Genomic DNA, 17,251 nt, shown 5'->3' with positions numbered 1-17,251 from the left:
TTGCTGATGACGTATACAGTTGGAATGCTGTTGTCAAGGAAACACAAAACAATTGAATATAAATATCAGGGAATGGAATAATTCGTTTATGGCAGAAGGAACTCATGAACATGACTTTGTACAGATTTTCAGCTAGCCTACAAGTGCTGATGATATTATTGTCACTATTGACCGCATTCATATTCCTATGGATTATATATAAAATTGGAAAAAAAATATAAAAAAATTATGCACCAATCAGCTATTCTATATAAACTTGTAAGCGAATACACAAGTTATGAACATTTACTTTCATGCAAAGACAGTTAAGGTTTAAAATAATTATTTAATCGCACAGTATTCTTGTCTTTACTTATGATAAAATTGACTAGTTTGATATGAAAGGTTATTACACGAATAATTAACCCAGGAGAAATTTAGAAATAAAGGAATGTTTTAGGTTTCATAGCAGTTCTTTAAAATGCCTTATGATAGATTGTAACGATAAGGAGACCTACCCATGATAATACGATACTAAATTGTAGAAACCAATCTTCTTTTACGTCTAAGATCCCAAACTTTTCCAGATGCAAATCATGGTTTCCAAAAGGAATATTAGTCTGATGTGCCCTTTCTGTTTTCAGAATTTTTGGAATTAAATATTCCTTTCCGGATTAATACCCTTTTGAAACCAGAATTGATTTGAGTTACCTATATCGATTCAGTTTTCAATTTGGGGTAATGAACAGATATAATCAGAATTTAAAGAAATTATTTTACATTTAATTCAGCAAATGAAACAGAATTATTTGAATTAAATTTTAAATTTTGAAACCTGATTTGGTTTGAGTTGCCTTCATTGATTCCTTTAAAATTTTAGGTAATGTACAGATATAATAAGAATTTAAAGAAACTATTTTACATTTGATTAAGCAAATTAAATGGAATTATTTGAATTAAACTTTATTCCTTTAAAGTGTACTGCTGAATTAACTCTTTTCGTCTCGTTGTACAGACATATCCTCCCTATATATCATCCCTTTTCGCAAACAGACGACAAGAAACCTGGATACTCATCAAGTTGTGATTATCTTGTATCTTACATAAGACAATATATAAAGTAAAGTCTACAAAAAAAATGCGACTTCTTTAGTTAATAAATAATGTTTTGATCAACGAAAACTGAGCAATGTGTATACCGCTGCATATTTTGTTAAGATTTCTAGTGGTGTGTGTTTGGATCGCCGCAGGACAAGTGATCAAAAATCAATAAATATTGAGAAACACTTTCACTTTGTTGGGTCTTTCACATCACTTCTTGAAAAAAAAAACTTGATCTCTCTCTATAATCGTACGGCATTTGATTGCCGAATAGAGACCGTCAATTACGTTTTAAAATATTGAAAAATGTCTGGTCTTTTTATGTTGCTTTGCTATTAGATACCACATGGCCAGCTCAAGCCTTATATCTCACTGTGTCATGTCTCAAAAATATATATGTACATGGTGTCAAAAACTAGAATATGTATTGCACTATAAATATATGTTAAAATCGTGCACATATCTGCAACAGCTAAGTCATGAAAAATATTCGTTACTAATCTTTAAATGTAATACATTCGTAGTAAGTATAATTGCAGTCTGAGGCCATAAGATGTCGCTTCATTTCGTATTTAACTACTGCATATGTTTTATTATTGATCCATTATATATATGATATAAACTTTATGTACATATAATTATGTCGAGTATTTTTTCATATTTCTACATGGGCTACACGGTAATAGACCAATTGAAATATTTCTCTTCAGTGAAACCGTTTTCGAAATTGATATGGTTGGTACTTTCTATTGTTTGTATGGTCTTGTAGAGTTATCAGAAATAAACTATACTTTATAATAGTAATGTTGTAGAGTTATCAGAAATAAACTATACTTTATAAAAATAATGTTGTAGAGTTATCAGAAATAAACTATACTTTATAATAGTAATGTTGTAGAGTTATCAGAAATAAATTATACTTTATAATAGTAATGTTGTAGAGTTATCAGAAATAAACTATACTTTATAAAAATAATGTTGTAGAGTTATCAGAAATAAACTATACTTTATAATAGTAATGTTGTAGAGTTATCAGAAATAAATTATACTTTATATTAACAATATTGTAAAGGTTGTCTCTCTTATACAGAGTTTAACTTTGAATTAAATATCTATTACTTCCCTTTGGTTTAAGTTTGCAGTTGATCTCAGATAATTGGAATTAAAAAAAATACTATCGTACTACAAAACAAAGGGAGGCGAGAAGAAAACTAACAGTTTCTGTTGCATGTAAGTTTTAAAAGTGTATGGTTTGAAATAGCTATATCGGTGTTTACAACAATACCGCGATGAGTCGATAATGACATCCCACTGTCAAGAATCGTGTTAGATTAAAATGTATGTATTGTTTACAGCCGATCGTCTTACCACATTATCAGAGCGTTATGGATGATTTATTTTTCCCTATACAAACTTTCCATCAACTAACATAATTCTACTACCTTACTCTTCAAAGGTGTTCAATATTTCGGTTCAAAGGTTTGATTATATATATATATAACATCCGTCGTAGAAGTTGAAAGCTAACTTTAATCTTTAATTACGTAATTGCGGATAACAATATTTTATAAAGCGTGTTTGTTTTTATATTTACTTTTCATAATTGCATTGACAACTCCGTTAATTTCTTTTGAATATATTCAGACAGCCATTTCGCTGAAATATAATTACAAATAAAATTTATCGTTTTCATATACGAGTTAATCTGTCAATCTGCCGTCGATATAATATAATCTATTCAATGTTGTAATGTATACATCTCTTCTACGTCACAAGGTTTTATATTCAAAGTCTAAAATAAATGCGGTGATACCATTTCCAGATTTAATTTTCGTACAATTCTCGTCGTAAACTAAAGTGTTGTCATTTATTGAGCGGTAGCAGCCTGCGGAGTCATGTATGTGATAAACTTATTGCAAATTTGAATAAGTATACCATTTTCTGTCCCGCCTTTTTCAGTTCGTCGTTTTGTACATAAAACAAAAAGTAGAATGTACTTTTCTTTTTTGTTTTTTAAACAATGATTTTAACAATTCAATTGATTTCAATGTTTAACGATCGTTTACTTCTTGCAATTTATATGAAATTAATGTAATAATTTAGGTAGGAAAAATTGTGATTGATGTATTTTCATGTAATGTTAATGGGTATAAACTTTACGATCTTATGTTACTACCATTTAAAATTAATGTTGTAATCACATCAAGGAAGGCAAAGTGCGGGGATGAAAAGAAAATGCCGGTTTATTATATGTTATAGAATACTGAAGTCCCAGTAAATCGAATCATACAACGTTTTAAGTTTCTTTCCCTTCTTTTGATCAATATTGATAACCAAATGTAATGTTTTTTTCAAAATAATCTACTGTAACATAATTTATTTGATGATTGTGAATACTTTGTTTGGTGTATTGATGTTTTCCTTACGGCTTTGACAACTCCGATATTTTTGTTTATAATTTATTCAGATAGCCAGATAGAGTTCGGTACGTGTCATATAGTGTCAATCTAAACATTTTTCTTTTAAGTTGACATTTGTATTGATTCAGATGACAGCATAACGGAACGGACGACAAAATAAATTGCATATAACGCTTTGTACATGTTCTGCATTGTTTGCCGATTCGTAATAAACATAATGACGACATTCATTGACAGCATGGAGCTATCTTTCTTGTGGTCAACTTGGACAGGTTAAATCTGTGGTAATATCCATGACGAATTAGAGCTTTTATGTAGAGCGCATTAATACCCTACTGAGTCTCCCGGGATAACAAACTTTATGCAGAATGTGGTAAATCTGAAACACCTCCATGCCATAATATAAATAAGTGTAAATCTATCAGTATATGTAATATGTAGTTGATAAGTAAATACTGCTTGTTACCTTATGTGTATTTATGCGAAAATATATTTTTTCCGGTGACAGTGTAGTACCCTCTCGTCATCACCAGTTGTTGGTCGTAAGAGGGAGATTAGAGATAGTGGCCGGTGTATCCAATGTTGTGACGCGGATGCTATGGGCTGTACAGATCAGAACAGCTCGAATTAGGGTTGTAACCGAGACTTATGTGGACTACGAAATTTTCTCATATTTTCGTCCATCTTCCTCACAGAACACTCCATAGCTAAGCACGCAGACAAATTTTCCGTTTCCACAAAGTCTATAATACCTTTTACTCGCTGAGCAGGTTTTAATTCATTGAGAACGGCACAGCCTGGGAGAGTTGAGATATCCAGTTGAGTCTGGCGTTATTTTGAATAGGTAAAAGCTTCTTTCACAATATTCGATATCAACTGGAATTCTTTAATTAAAAAAAATGATAATAATTAATTCAATTTTTCGTAACAACGGTGAAACACAAGCTATAGTTCCCACTAGGCGACATTGTTGGGTCGTGGTTCAGTGCAGTTTGTGTATGTTGGTGATATCTGGACCATTGACAGTATCAATTATTTTGTTTAGGTGGGTTTCAACCACTACTCCCTAAGGTATAGTTTATACTTAAGGGGAAACACACACGTGTGACAGTTGTCTACAGTATAGTGACGGGACAAGTAATGTGTGTGTGGAAAAATACCTTTGTCTTGGTACAGATTGTACATACAGATGCATTGCTTTTATATCATCCAATTATAAGACTTAATTGGAGAATTTATGAAATTAAATACACATGACGTTATGCGTATATAACATATTTATAATGTGTTTGACATACAGTTTTAAATAGCAAACGTATTGTATGTAGTTCACATATAGTCAGTATCACACATTACATTATTCAATTCCATACTACGAATATAATCTGCATCAGAATATTTGTATCACACTAAGAGCAAAGCATAGTATATTTTGTATACAATATTTCTATTATAATACGTGTTTACTACAAGTTGTGAGTGAAATTTAACAGGAAATATATATATTAAATTAGTATTTGACTCCTAGTATTGTTGCCAAGGGAGATATCAGTTAAGTGCGCAAAACAACAGATATCATACAAGAATGTTAAGTATAATCTGTCGAAACCAGGTATTCATGGTTTGTAAATGGCAATATATGAAATATGAAGGTTGGCATCAAAATATTGTGACGGAGTTCAAACATCAAATAAGTTTTGATAAACTAATTTACAGTTTATTTACAGACAATTAGTACAAAAAGGGATCAGAATGGACAGGTTATATTAAGAAGAAATCATACATTTGAAGTACTAATCAGTGGACTATATTTCCCAATAAGTCTCTGCTGGAATTTTGAATTTGATATCGAAATCACTAGAAATATATATATACATGTACAAAGGAAGAGAACTTTATGACTCGTACCCTGACCAAGCCTCGAACACACGATCTACGGCACCCAATCGCCTAGACAGAAATACCAACAGCTTATAGCGCTGCGCCACCTCGGCGTTCTTAAAAAGAACTAAAGTTAACTACAAAATGTTTAGCGCTTTCACAGCTCTTGCTGCGCTTCAGGAAAGAGTAATGGCTATTTTTTCTATCAATACTAACCAGCGCAGACACCTGTGATATATATATATCAATTCTACATCAATAAATCCTAAGATTTAAGATTTATATTGAATAATATGTTTTGTTTTGTTTTTCACAGCGAGGTAATGTAGACACACTTTCACTACTATCAGGAGTATTTTGACATGCATATTTTGATACATTATTCATGTACAACTACTTCATTACGTAATGTGAGTTGTACACTTTGTCAAGTTATAATGTGTAGAGCTACTTCAATTATGTAGTTGTAATTTGTCGGCTGCTTCGTGCCATCGAGGAAGTACACTAACTTGATCAAGTGTACACTTCAATTTACTCTGATGATGTTGTACGTCCTAACTTGAAAGTGTACACTTCCATTTACTCTGATGATGTTGTACGTCCTAACTTGACAGTGTACACTTCCATTTACTCTGATGATGTTGTACGTCCTAACTTGACAGTGTACACTTCCATTTACTCTGATGATGTTGTACGTCCTAACTTGACAGTGTACACTTCCATTTACTCTGATGATGTTGTACGTCCTAACTTGACAGTGTACACTTCCATTTACTCTGATGATGTTGTACGTCCTAACTTGACAGTGTACACTTCCTTTTACTCTGATGCTGTTGTACGTCCTAACTTGACAAATCCTACACTTCAATTTACTCAGATATTGTAAATCATACAAGATTGACAAAGGTACAGTACCATTTACTCTGATGTTACAGTAAACACTAACTTGACAAAGGTACAGTACCATTAACTCTGATGTTACAGTAAACACTAACTTGACAAAGGTACAGTACCATTAACTATGATGTTACAGTAAACACTAACTTGACAAAGGTACAGTACCATTAACTCTGATGTTACAGTAAACACTAACATGACAAAGGTACAGTACCATTTACTCTGATGTTACAGTAAACACTAACTTGACAAAGGTACAGTACCATTAAGTCTGATGTTACAGTAAACACACACTTGACAAAGGTACAGTACCATTAACTCTGATGTTACAGTAAACACTAACTTGACAAAGGTACAGTACCATTAACTGTTATGTTACAGTAAACACTAACTTGACAAAGGTACAGTACCATTAACTCTGTTACAGTAAACACTAACTTGACAAAGGTATAGTACCATTAACTCTGATGTTACAGTAAACACTAACTTGACAAAGGTACAGTACCATTAACTCTGATGTTACAGTAAACACTAACTTGACAAAGGTACAGTACCATTAACTCTGATGTTACAGTAAACACTAACTTGACAAAGGTACGGTACCATTAACTCTGATGTTACAGTAAACACTAACTTGACAAAGGTACAGTACCATTAACTGTTATGTTACAGTAAACACTAACTTGACAAAGGTACAGTACCATTTACTCTGATGTTACAGTAAACACTAACTTGACAAAGGTACAGCACCATTAACTCTGATGTTACAGTAAACACTAACTTGACAAAGGTACAGTACCATTTACTCTGATGTTACAGTAAACACTAACTCGATAAGGGTACAGTACCATTAACTCTGATGTTACAGTAAACACTAACTTGACAAAGGTACAGTACCATTAACTCTGATGTTACAGTAAACACTAACTTGACAAAGGTACAGTACCATTAACTGTGATGTTACAGTAAACACTAACTTGACAAAGGTACAGTACCATTAACTCTGATGTTACAGTAAACACTAACATGAGAAAGGTACAGTACCATTAACTCTGATGTTACAGTAAACACTAACTTGACAAAGGTACAGTACCATTAACTCTGATGTTACAGTAAACACTAACTTGACAAAGGTACAGTACTATTAACTCTGATGTTACAGTAAACACTAACTTGACAAAGGTACAGTACCATTAACTCTGATGTTACAGTAAACACTAACTTGACAAAGGTACGGTACCATTAACTCTGATGTTACAGTAAAAACTAACTTGACAAAGGTACAGTACCATTAACTCTGATGTTACAGTAAACACTAACTTGACAAAGGTACAGTACCATTAACTCTGATGTTACAGTAAACACTAACTTGACAAAGGTACAGTACCATTTACTCTGATGTTACAGTAAACACTAACTTGACAAAGGTACAGTACCATTAACTCTGATGTTACAGTAAACACTAACTTTACAAAGGTACAGTACCATTAACTGTTATGTTACAGTAAACACTAACTTGACAAAGGTACAGTACCATTAACTCTGTTACAGTAAACACTAACTTGACAAAGGTACAGTACTATTAACTCTAAAGCTACAGTAAACACTAACTTGACAAAAGTACATTACCATTAACTCTGATGTTACAGTAAACACTAACTTGACAAAGGTACAGTACCATTAACTCTGATGTTACAGTAAACACTACCTTGACAAAGGTATAGTACCATTAACGCTGATGTTACAGTAAACACTAACTTGACAAAGGTACAGTACCATTAACTCTGATGTTACAGTAAACACTAACTTGACAAAGATACAGTACCATTAACTCTGATGTTACAGTAAACACTAACTTGACAAAGGTACAGTACCATTAACTCTGATGTTACAGTAAACACTAACTTGACAAAGGTACAGTACCATTAACTCTGATGTTACAGTAAACACTAACTTGACAAAGGTACAGTACCATTAACTCTGATGTTACAGTAAACACTAACTTGACAAAGGTACCGTACCATTAACTGTTATGTTACAGTAAACACTAACTTGACAAGGCTACAGTACCATTTACTCTGATGTTACAGTAAACACTAACTCGATAAGGGTACAGTACCATTAACTCTGATGTTACAGTAAACACTAACTTGACAAAGGTACAGTACCATTAACTCTGATGTTACAGTAAACACTAACTTGACAAAGGTACAGTACCATTAACTGTGATGTTACAGTAAACACTAACTTGACAAAGGTACAGTACCATTAACTCTGATGTTACAGTAAACACTAACATGAGAAAGGTACAGTACCATTAACTCTGATGTTACAGTAAACACTAACTTGACAAAGGTACAGTACCATTAACTCTGATGTTACAGTAAAAACTAACTTGACAAAGGTACAGTACCATTAACTCTGATGTTACAGTAAACACTAACTTGACAAAGGTACAGTACCATTAACTGTTATGTTACAGTAAACACTAACTTGACAAAGGTACAGTACCATTAACTCTGATGTTACAGTAAACACTAACTTGACAAAGGTACAGTACCATTAACTCTGATGTTACAGTAAACACTAACTTGACAAAGGTATAGTACCATTAACTCTGATGTTACAGTAAACACTAACTTGACAAAGATACAGTACCATTAACGCTGATGTTACAGTAAACACTAACTTGACAAAGGTACAGTACCATTAACTCTGATGTTACAGTAAACACTAACTTTGACAAAGGTACAGTACCATTAACTCTGTTACAGTAAACACTAACTTGACAAAGGTACCTTACCATTAACTGTTATGTTACAGTAAACACTAACTTGACAAGGGTACAGTACCATTAACTCTGATGTTACAGTAAACACTAACTTAACAAAGGTACAGTACCATTAACTCTGTTGTTACAGTAAACACTAACTTGACAAAGGTACAGTACCATTAACTCTGATGTTACAGTAAAAACTAACTTGACAAAGGTACAGTACTATTAACTCTAAGCTACAGTAAACACTAACTTGACAAAGTACATTACCATTAACTCTGATGTTACAGTAAACACAAACTTGACAAAGGTACAGTACCATTCACTCTGATGTTACAGTAAACACTAACTTTACAAAGGTACAGTACCATTAACTCTGATGTTACAGTAAACACTAACTTGACAAAGGTACAGTACCATTAACTCTGTTACAGTAAACACTAACTTGACAAAGGTACAGTACCATTTACTCTGATGTTACAGTAAACACTAACATGAGAAAGGTACAGTACCATTAACCCTGATGTTACAGTAAACACTAACTTGACAAAGGTACAGTACCATTAACTCTGATGTTACAGTAAACACTAACTTGACAAAGGTACAGAACCATTAACCCTGATGTTACAGTAAACACTAACTTGACAAAGGTACAGTACCATTTACTCTGATGTTACAGTAAACACTAACTTGACAAAGGTACAGTACCATTAACTCTGATGTTACAGTAAACACTAACTTGACAAAGGTACAGTACCATTAACTCTGATGTTACAGTAAACACTAACTTGACAAAGGTATAGTACCATTAAATGTTATGTTACAGTAAACACTAGCTTGACAAAGGTACAGTACCATTAACTCTGATGTTACAGTAAACACTAACTTGACAAAGGTACAGTACCATTAACTCTGATGTTACAATAAACACTAACTTGACAAAGGTACAGTACCATTAACTGTTATGTTACAGTAAACACTAACTTGACAAAGGTACAGTACCATTAACTCTGATGTTACAGTAAACACTAACTTGACAAAGGTACAGTACCATTAACTCTGTTACAGTAAACACTAACATGACAAAGGTACAGTACCATTAACTGTGACGTTACATTAAACACTAACATGACAAAGGTACAGTACCATTAACTGTGACGTTACATTAAACACTAACTTGACAAAGGTATAGTACCATTAAATGTTATGTTACAGTAAACACTAACTTGACAAAGGTACAGTACCATTAACCCTGATGTTACAGTAAACACTAACATGACAAAGGTACAGTACCATTAACTGTGACGTTACATTAAACACTAACTTGACAAAGGTACAGTACCATTAACTCTGATGTTACAGTAAACACTAACTTGACAAAGGTACAGTACCATTAACTGTTATGTTACAGTAAACACTAACTTGACAAAGGTACAGTACCATTAACTCTGATGTTACAGTAAACACTAACTTGACAAAGGTACAGTACCATTAACTCTGTTACAGTAAACACTAACTTGACAAAGGTACAGAACCATTAACCCTGATGTTACAGTAAACACTAACTTGACACAGGTACAGTACCATTAACTCTGTTACAGTAAACACTAACATGACAAAGGTACAGTACCATTAACTCTGATGTTACAGTAAACACTAACTTGACAAAGGTACAGTACCATTAACCCTGATGTTACAGTAAACACTAACTTGACAAAGGTACAGTACCATTAACTCTAATGTTACAGTAAACACTAACTTGACAAAGGTAGAGTACCATTAACTATGATGTTACAGTAAACACTAACTTGACAAAGGTACAGTACCATTAACTCTAATGTTACAGTAAACACTAACTTGACAAAGGTACAGTACCATTAACTCTGATGTTACAGTAAACACTAACTTGACAAAGGTACAGTACCATTAACTCTGATGTTACAGTAAACACTAACTTGACAAAGGTACAGTACCATTAACTCTGATGTTACAGTAAACACTAACTTGACAAAGGTACAGTACCATTAACTCTGATGTTACAGTAAACACTAACTTGACAAAGGTACAGTACCATTAACTGTTATGTTACAGTAAACACTAACTTGACAAAGGTACAGTACCATTTACTCTGATGTTACAGTAAACACTAACTTGACAAAGGTACAGCACCATTAACTCTGATGTTACAGTAAACACTAACTTGACAAAGGTACAGTACCATTTACTCTGATGTTACAGTAAACACTAACTCGATAAGGGTACAGTACCATTAACTCTGATGTTACAGTAAACACTAACTTGACAAAGGTACAGTACCATTAACTCTGATGTTACAGTAAACACTAACTTGACAAAGGTACAGTACCATTAACTGTGATGTTACAGTAAACACTAACTTGACAAAGGTACAGTACCATTAACTCTGATGTTACAGTAAACACTAACATGAGAAAGGTACAGTACCATTAACTCTGATGTTACAGTAAACACTAACTTGACAAAGGTACAGTACCATTAACTCTGATGTTACAGTAAACACTAACTTGACAAAGGTACAGTACTATTAACTCTGATGTTACAGTAAACACTAACTTGACAAAGGTACAGTACCATTAACTCTGATGTTACAGTAAACACTAACTTGACAAAGGTACGGTACCATTAACTCTGATGTTACAGTAAAAACTAACTTGACAAAGGTACAGTACCATTAACTCTGATGTTACAGTAAACACTAACTTGACAAAGGTACAGTACCATTAACTCTGATGTTACAGTAAACACTAACTTGACAAAGGTACAGTACCATTAAGTTGATGTTACAGTAAACACTAACTTGACAAAGGTACAGTACCATTAACTCTGATGTTACAGTAAACACTAACTTGACAAAGGTACAGTACCATTAACTCTGATGTTACAGTAAACACTAACTTGACAAAGGTACAGTACCATTAACCCTGATGTTACAGTAAACACTAACTTGACAAAGGTACAGTACCATTAACTCTGATGTTACAGTAAACACTAACTTGACAAAGGTAGAGTACCATTACTCTGATGTTACAGTAAACACTAACTTGACAAAGGTACAGTACCATTAACTCTGATGTTACAGTAAACACTAACTTGACAAAGATACAGTACCATTAACTGTGATGTTACAGTAAACACTAATTTGACAAAGGTACAGTACCATTAACTCTGATGTTACAGTAAACACTAACTTGACAAAGGTACGGTACCATTAACTCTGATGTTACAGTAAACACTAACTTGACAAAGGTACAGTACCATTAACTGTTATGTTACAGTAAACACTAACTTGACAAAGGTACAGTACCATTTACTCTGATGTTACAGTAAACACTAACTTGACAAAGGTACAGTACCATTAACTCTGATGTTACAGTAAACACTAACTTGACAAAGGTACAGTACCATTTACTCTGATGTTACAGTAAACACTAACTCGATAAGGGTACAGTACCATTAACTCTGATGTTACAGTAAACACTAACTTGACAAAGGTACAGTACCATTAACTCTGCTGTTACAGTAAACACTAACTTGACAAAGGTACAGTACCATTAACTCTGATGTTACAGTAAACACTAACTTGACAAAGGTACAGTACCATTAACTCTGATGTTACAGTAAACACTAACTTGACAAAGGTACAGTACCATTAACTCTGCTGTTACAGTAAACACTAACTTGACAAAGGTACAGTACCATTAACTCTGATGTTACAGTAAACTCTAACTTGACAAAGGTACAGTACCATTAAGTCTGATGTTACAGTAAACACTAACTTGACAAAGGTACAGTACCATTAACTCTGATGTTACAGTAAACACTAACTTGACAAAGGTACAGTACCATTAACTCTGTTACAGTAAACACTAACTTGACAAAGGTACAGTACCATTAACTCTGATGTTACAGTAAACACTAACTTGACAAAGGTACAGTACCATTAACTCTGATGTTACAGTAAACACTAACATGAGAAAGGTACAGTACCATTAACTCTGATGTTACAGTAAACACTAACTTGACAAAGGTACAGTACCATTAACTCTGTTACAGTAAACACTAACTTGACAAAGGTACAGTACCATTAACTCTGATGTTACAGTAAACACTAACATGAGAAAGGTACAGTACCATTAACTCTGATGTTACAGTAAACACTAACTTGACAAAGGTACAGTACCATTAACTCTGATGTCAGAGTAAACACTAACTAGACAAAGGTACAGTACCATTAACTCTGATGTTACAGTAAAAACTAACTTGACAAAGGTACAGTACCATTAACTCTGATGTTACAGTAAACACTAACTTGACAAAGGTACAGTACCATTAACTCTGATGTTACAGTAAACACTAATTTGACAAAGGTACAGTACCATTAACTCTGTTACAGTAAACACTAACTTGACAAAGGTACCGTACCATTAACTGTTATGTTACAGTAAACACTAACTTGACAAGGGTACAGTACCATTAACTCTGATGTTACAGTAAACACTAACTTAACAAAGGTACAGTACCATTAACTCTGTTGTTACAGTAAACACTAACTTGACAAAGCTACAGTACCATTAACTCTGATGTTACAGTAAAAACTAACTTGACAAAGGTACAGTACTATTAACTCTAAAGCTACAGTAAACACTAACTTGACAAAAGTACATTACCATTAACTCTGATGTTACAGTAAACACAAACTTGACAAAGGTACAGTACCATTAACTCTGATGTTACAGTAAACACTAACTTTACAAAGGTACAGTACCATTAACTCTGATGTTACAGTAAACACTAACTTGACAAAGGTACAGTACCATTAACTCTGTTACAGTAAACACTAACTTGACAAAGGTACAGTACCATTAACTCTGATGTTACAGTAAACACTAACTTGACAAAGGTACAGTACCATTAACTATGATGTTACAGTAAACACTAACTTGACAAAGGTACAGAACCATTAACCCTGATGTTACAGTAAACACTAACTTGACAAAGGTACAGTACCATTAACTTTGCTGTTACAGTAAACACTAACTTGACAAAGGTATAGTACCATTAAATGTTATGTTACAGTAAACACTAGCTTGACAAAGGTACAGTACCATTAACTCTGATGTTACAGTAAACACTAACTTGACAAAGGTACAGTACCATTAACTCTGATGTTACAGTAAACACTAACATGACAAAGGTACAGTACCATTAACTCTGATGTTACAGTAAACACTAACTTGACAAAGGTACAGTACCATTAACTCTGATGTTACAGTAAACACTAACTTGACAAAGGTACAGTACCATTAACTCTGATGTTACAGTAAACACTAACTTGACAAAGGTACAGTACCATTAACTCTGATGTTACAGTAAACACTAACTTGACAAAGATACAGTACCATTAACTCTGATGTTACAGTAAACACTAACTTGACAAAGGTACAGTACCATTAACTCTGATGTTACAGTAAACACTAACTTGACAAAGGTACAGTACCATTAACTCTGATGTTACAGTAAACACTAACATGACAAAGGTACAGTACCATTAACTCTGATGTTACAGTAAACACTAACTTGACAAAGGTACAGTACCATTAACTCTGATGTTACAGTAAACACTAACTTGACAAAGGTACAGTACCATTAACTCTGATGTTACAGTAAACACTAACTTGACAAAGGTACAGTACCATTAACTCTGATGTTACAGTAAACACTAACATGACAAAGGTACAGTACCATTAACTCTGATGTTACAGTAAACACTAACTTGACAAAGGTACAGTACCATTAACTCTGATGTTACAGTAAACACTAACTTGACAAAGGTACAGTACCATTAACTCTGATGTTACAGTAAACACTAACATGACAAAGGTACAGTACCATTAACTCTGTTACAGTAAACACTAACTTGACAAAGGTACAGTACCATTAACTCTGATGTTACAGTAAACACTAACTTGACACAGGTACAGTACCATTAACTCTGATGTTACAGTAAACACTAACTTGACAAAGGTACAGTACCATTAACTCTGATGTTACAGTAAACACTAACTTGACAAAGGTACAGTACCATTAACTCTGATGTTACAGTAAACACTAACTTGACAAAGATACAGTACCATTAACTCTGATGTTACAGTAAACACTAACTTGACAAAGGTACGGTACCATTAACTCTGATGTTACAGTAAACACTAACTTGACAAAGGTACAGTACCATTAACTCTCATGTTACAGTAAACACTAACTTGACAAAGGTACAGAACCATTAACCCTGATGTTACAGTAAACACTAACTTGACAAAGGTACGGTACCATTAACTGTTATGTTACAGTAAACACTAACTTGACAAAGGTACAGTACCATTAACTCTGATGTTACAGTAAACACTAACATGGCAAAGGTACAGTACCATTAACTCTGATGTTACAGTAAACACTAACTTGACAAAGGTACAGTACCATTAACTCTGATGTTGCTGTGTAATGCCCGGATCGTCAGGTACTCCAGACTTTTGACGGTCTTGTGTGTGAGTATTTTTCCTGATGATGCAATGTATACAATTTTAAGCAGATTCGAGAGATTGTTAGGTTGTGGTGAACCTCTCAAGAAAGACTCATCAAATTATCTCTATATAACGTGTCATTTTATTGACAAATAATGTACAAAGGAAGGATCACAGAAGAATTGTCTCCCTTTACTTGAAAATGTTAATAAATTAGTAGATTTTACAAATAAAAAAACCCACTTTCAATTCACACCTTTGTAGCAATCGTTCAAAATAAATCATTCATTGGTGATCAATTATTGCTTTTCTTCGGTTATCAAGTTTTAATTGATGATGCAATTTAATCGGTTATTCGGTTACTAATTGATCGAAGATAGGTTGATTGTTAAATTGGGAACTTTAGCTGAGAAAGTCGTTAGGGGCTGCACTGAGATCGTTTACAGTTGCGATGTTGGTTGTACCAGATATCCGTACGCAAGTTTTGCACATTAGTCATGCTAGTTCGCACACATTAAATTTATCTTCAAGATTCTGAAGGCAATACTTTGATTTGTTATCCGTAAAGGTTACCCGGATGTCGTCAGATCCTCTTTGTAACGGAGTGATAATAATGATCTGAATTAAATATTGTCATCACATTAAATGAATAACACTCACGACAAGATCTCAGCAGCGATATTTTCAGTAAATTTCAGATTGTGTGTTTAATCGGAACGGATTTTGATACCACTTTCCAGACTATGGATATTATCATATATTCTCATTTATGTTACAAAGATAGCATCCCTAGGTGACTGATTCAAGTTAATGGGGTCGACAACTTAAGGATCCGAAGGTCAGTGCCAAAATGGGTCAATTTAGTAATATACTTACAAAATATGTGTCTAGATGCAGAACTAATACGCACTTTAGTTAACTTTTGATTTAAATCATTTAAAATGTAATTTCTTAAATAACCAGGTGAGTGATACAGGTCGTCTGGGCCTCTTGTTCAATCATGAGATGTTGGCAGCGGTCGAAATATTAATTATCACGCACTATATAGCTATATGCACCTACAGTGGAGGAAAATGAGTAAAGAAGCAACGATAAGCCCTCGTTGTGCATTAAAACAAAATTGTTTGACAGATTGTCGATTTCTAAGGCCATTTTGACCCGCATATGCCCTAAATGAAATTATAATCAATGCTGGATTAAAGTTCAGTTATAAAAGTATCTATACGATGACCTCTTCATTGGTCAACTATAAAGCAGCAGTGTTCAAACAAACAAACTATTATTACAAAATGCAAGAATATTGACAACAATGAACTGAATACTAATGCCATGCCCAGAGAACTACGTGGCCCTTGGCCTCTTGTTTTCATTAGCAATGGTTTGCAATGTATATCTGTATGTTAAATATGTGTTTTTTCAACATATATATCAAATGCAGGTGTCATAGTAAGTTAACCTACTTTTGAAATAGTTATCTGGTCCTGGCATATAGTTACACGTTTAACAACCCTAAGTGTACGTATGTAACGGGAATGGATTTTGTGGAATGATAGTTGATTTATTAATTGTGAGTGTGAATATATGTGTTCAGAATGTAGAATATATGTAGTATGAGAGTATGTATATAGTTTGAGAATGTG

Source organism: Pecten maximus, chromosome 17 (genome assembly GCF_902652985.1).
Source record: "Pecten maximus chromosome 17, xPecMax1.1, whole genome shotgun sequence".
NCBI classification, from domain to species: Eukaryota; Metazoa; Mollusca; class Bivalvia; order Pectinida; family Pectinidae; genus Pecten; species Pecten maximus.
The sequence above is the reverse complement of the archived record's forward strand: the minus strand, read 5'-3'. Positions refer to the sequence as shown.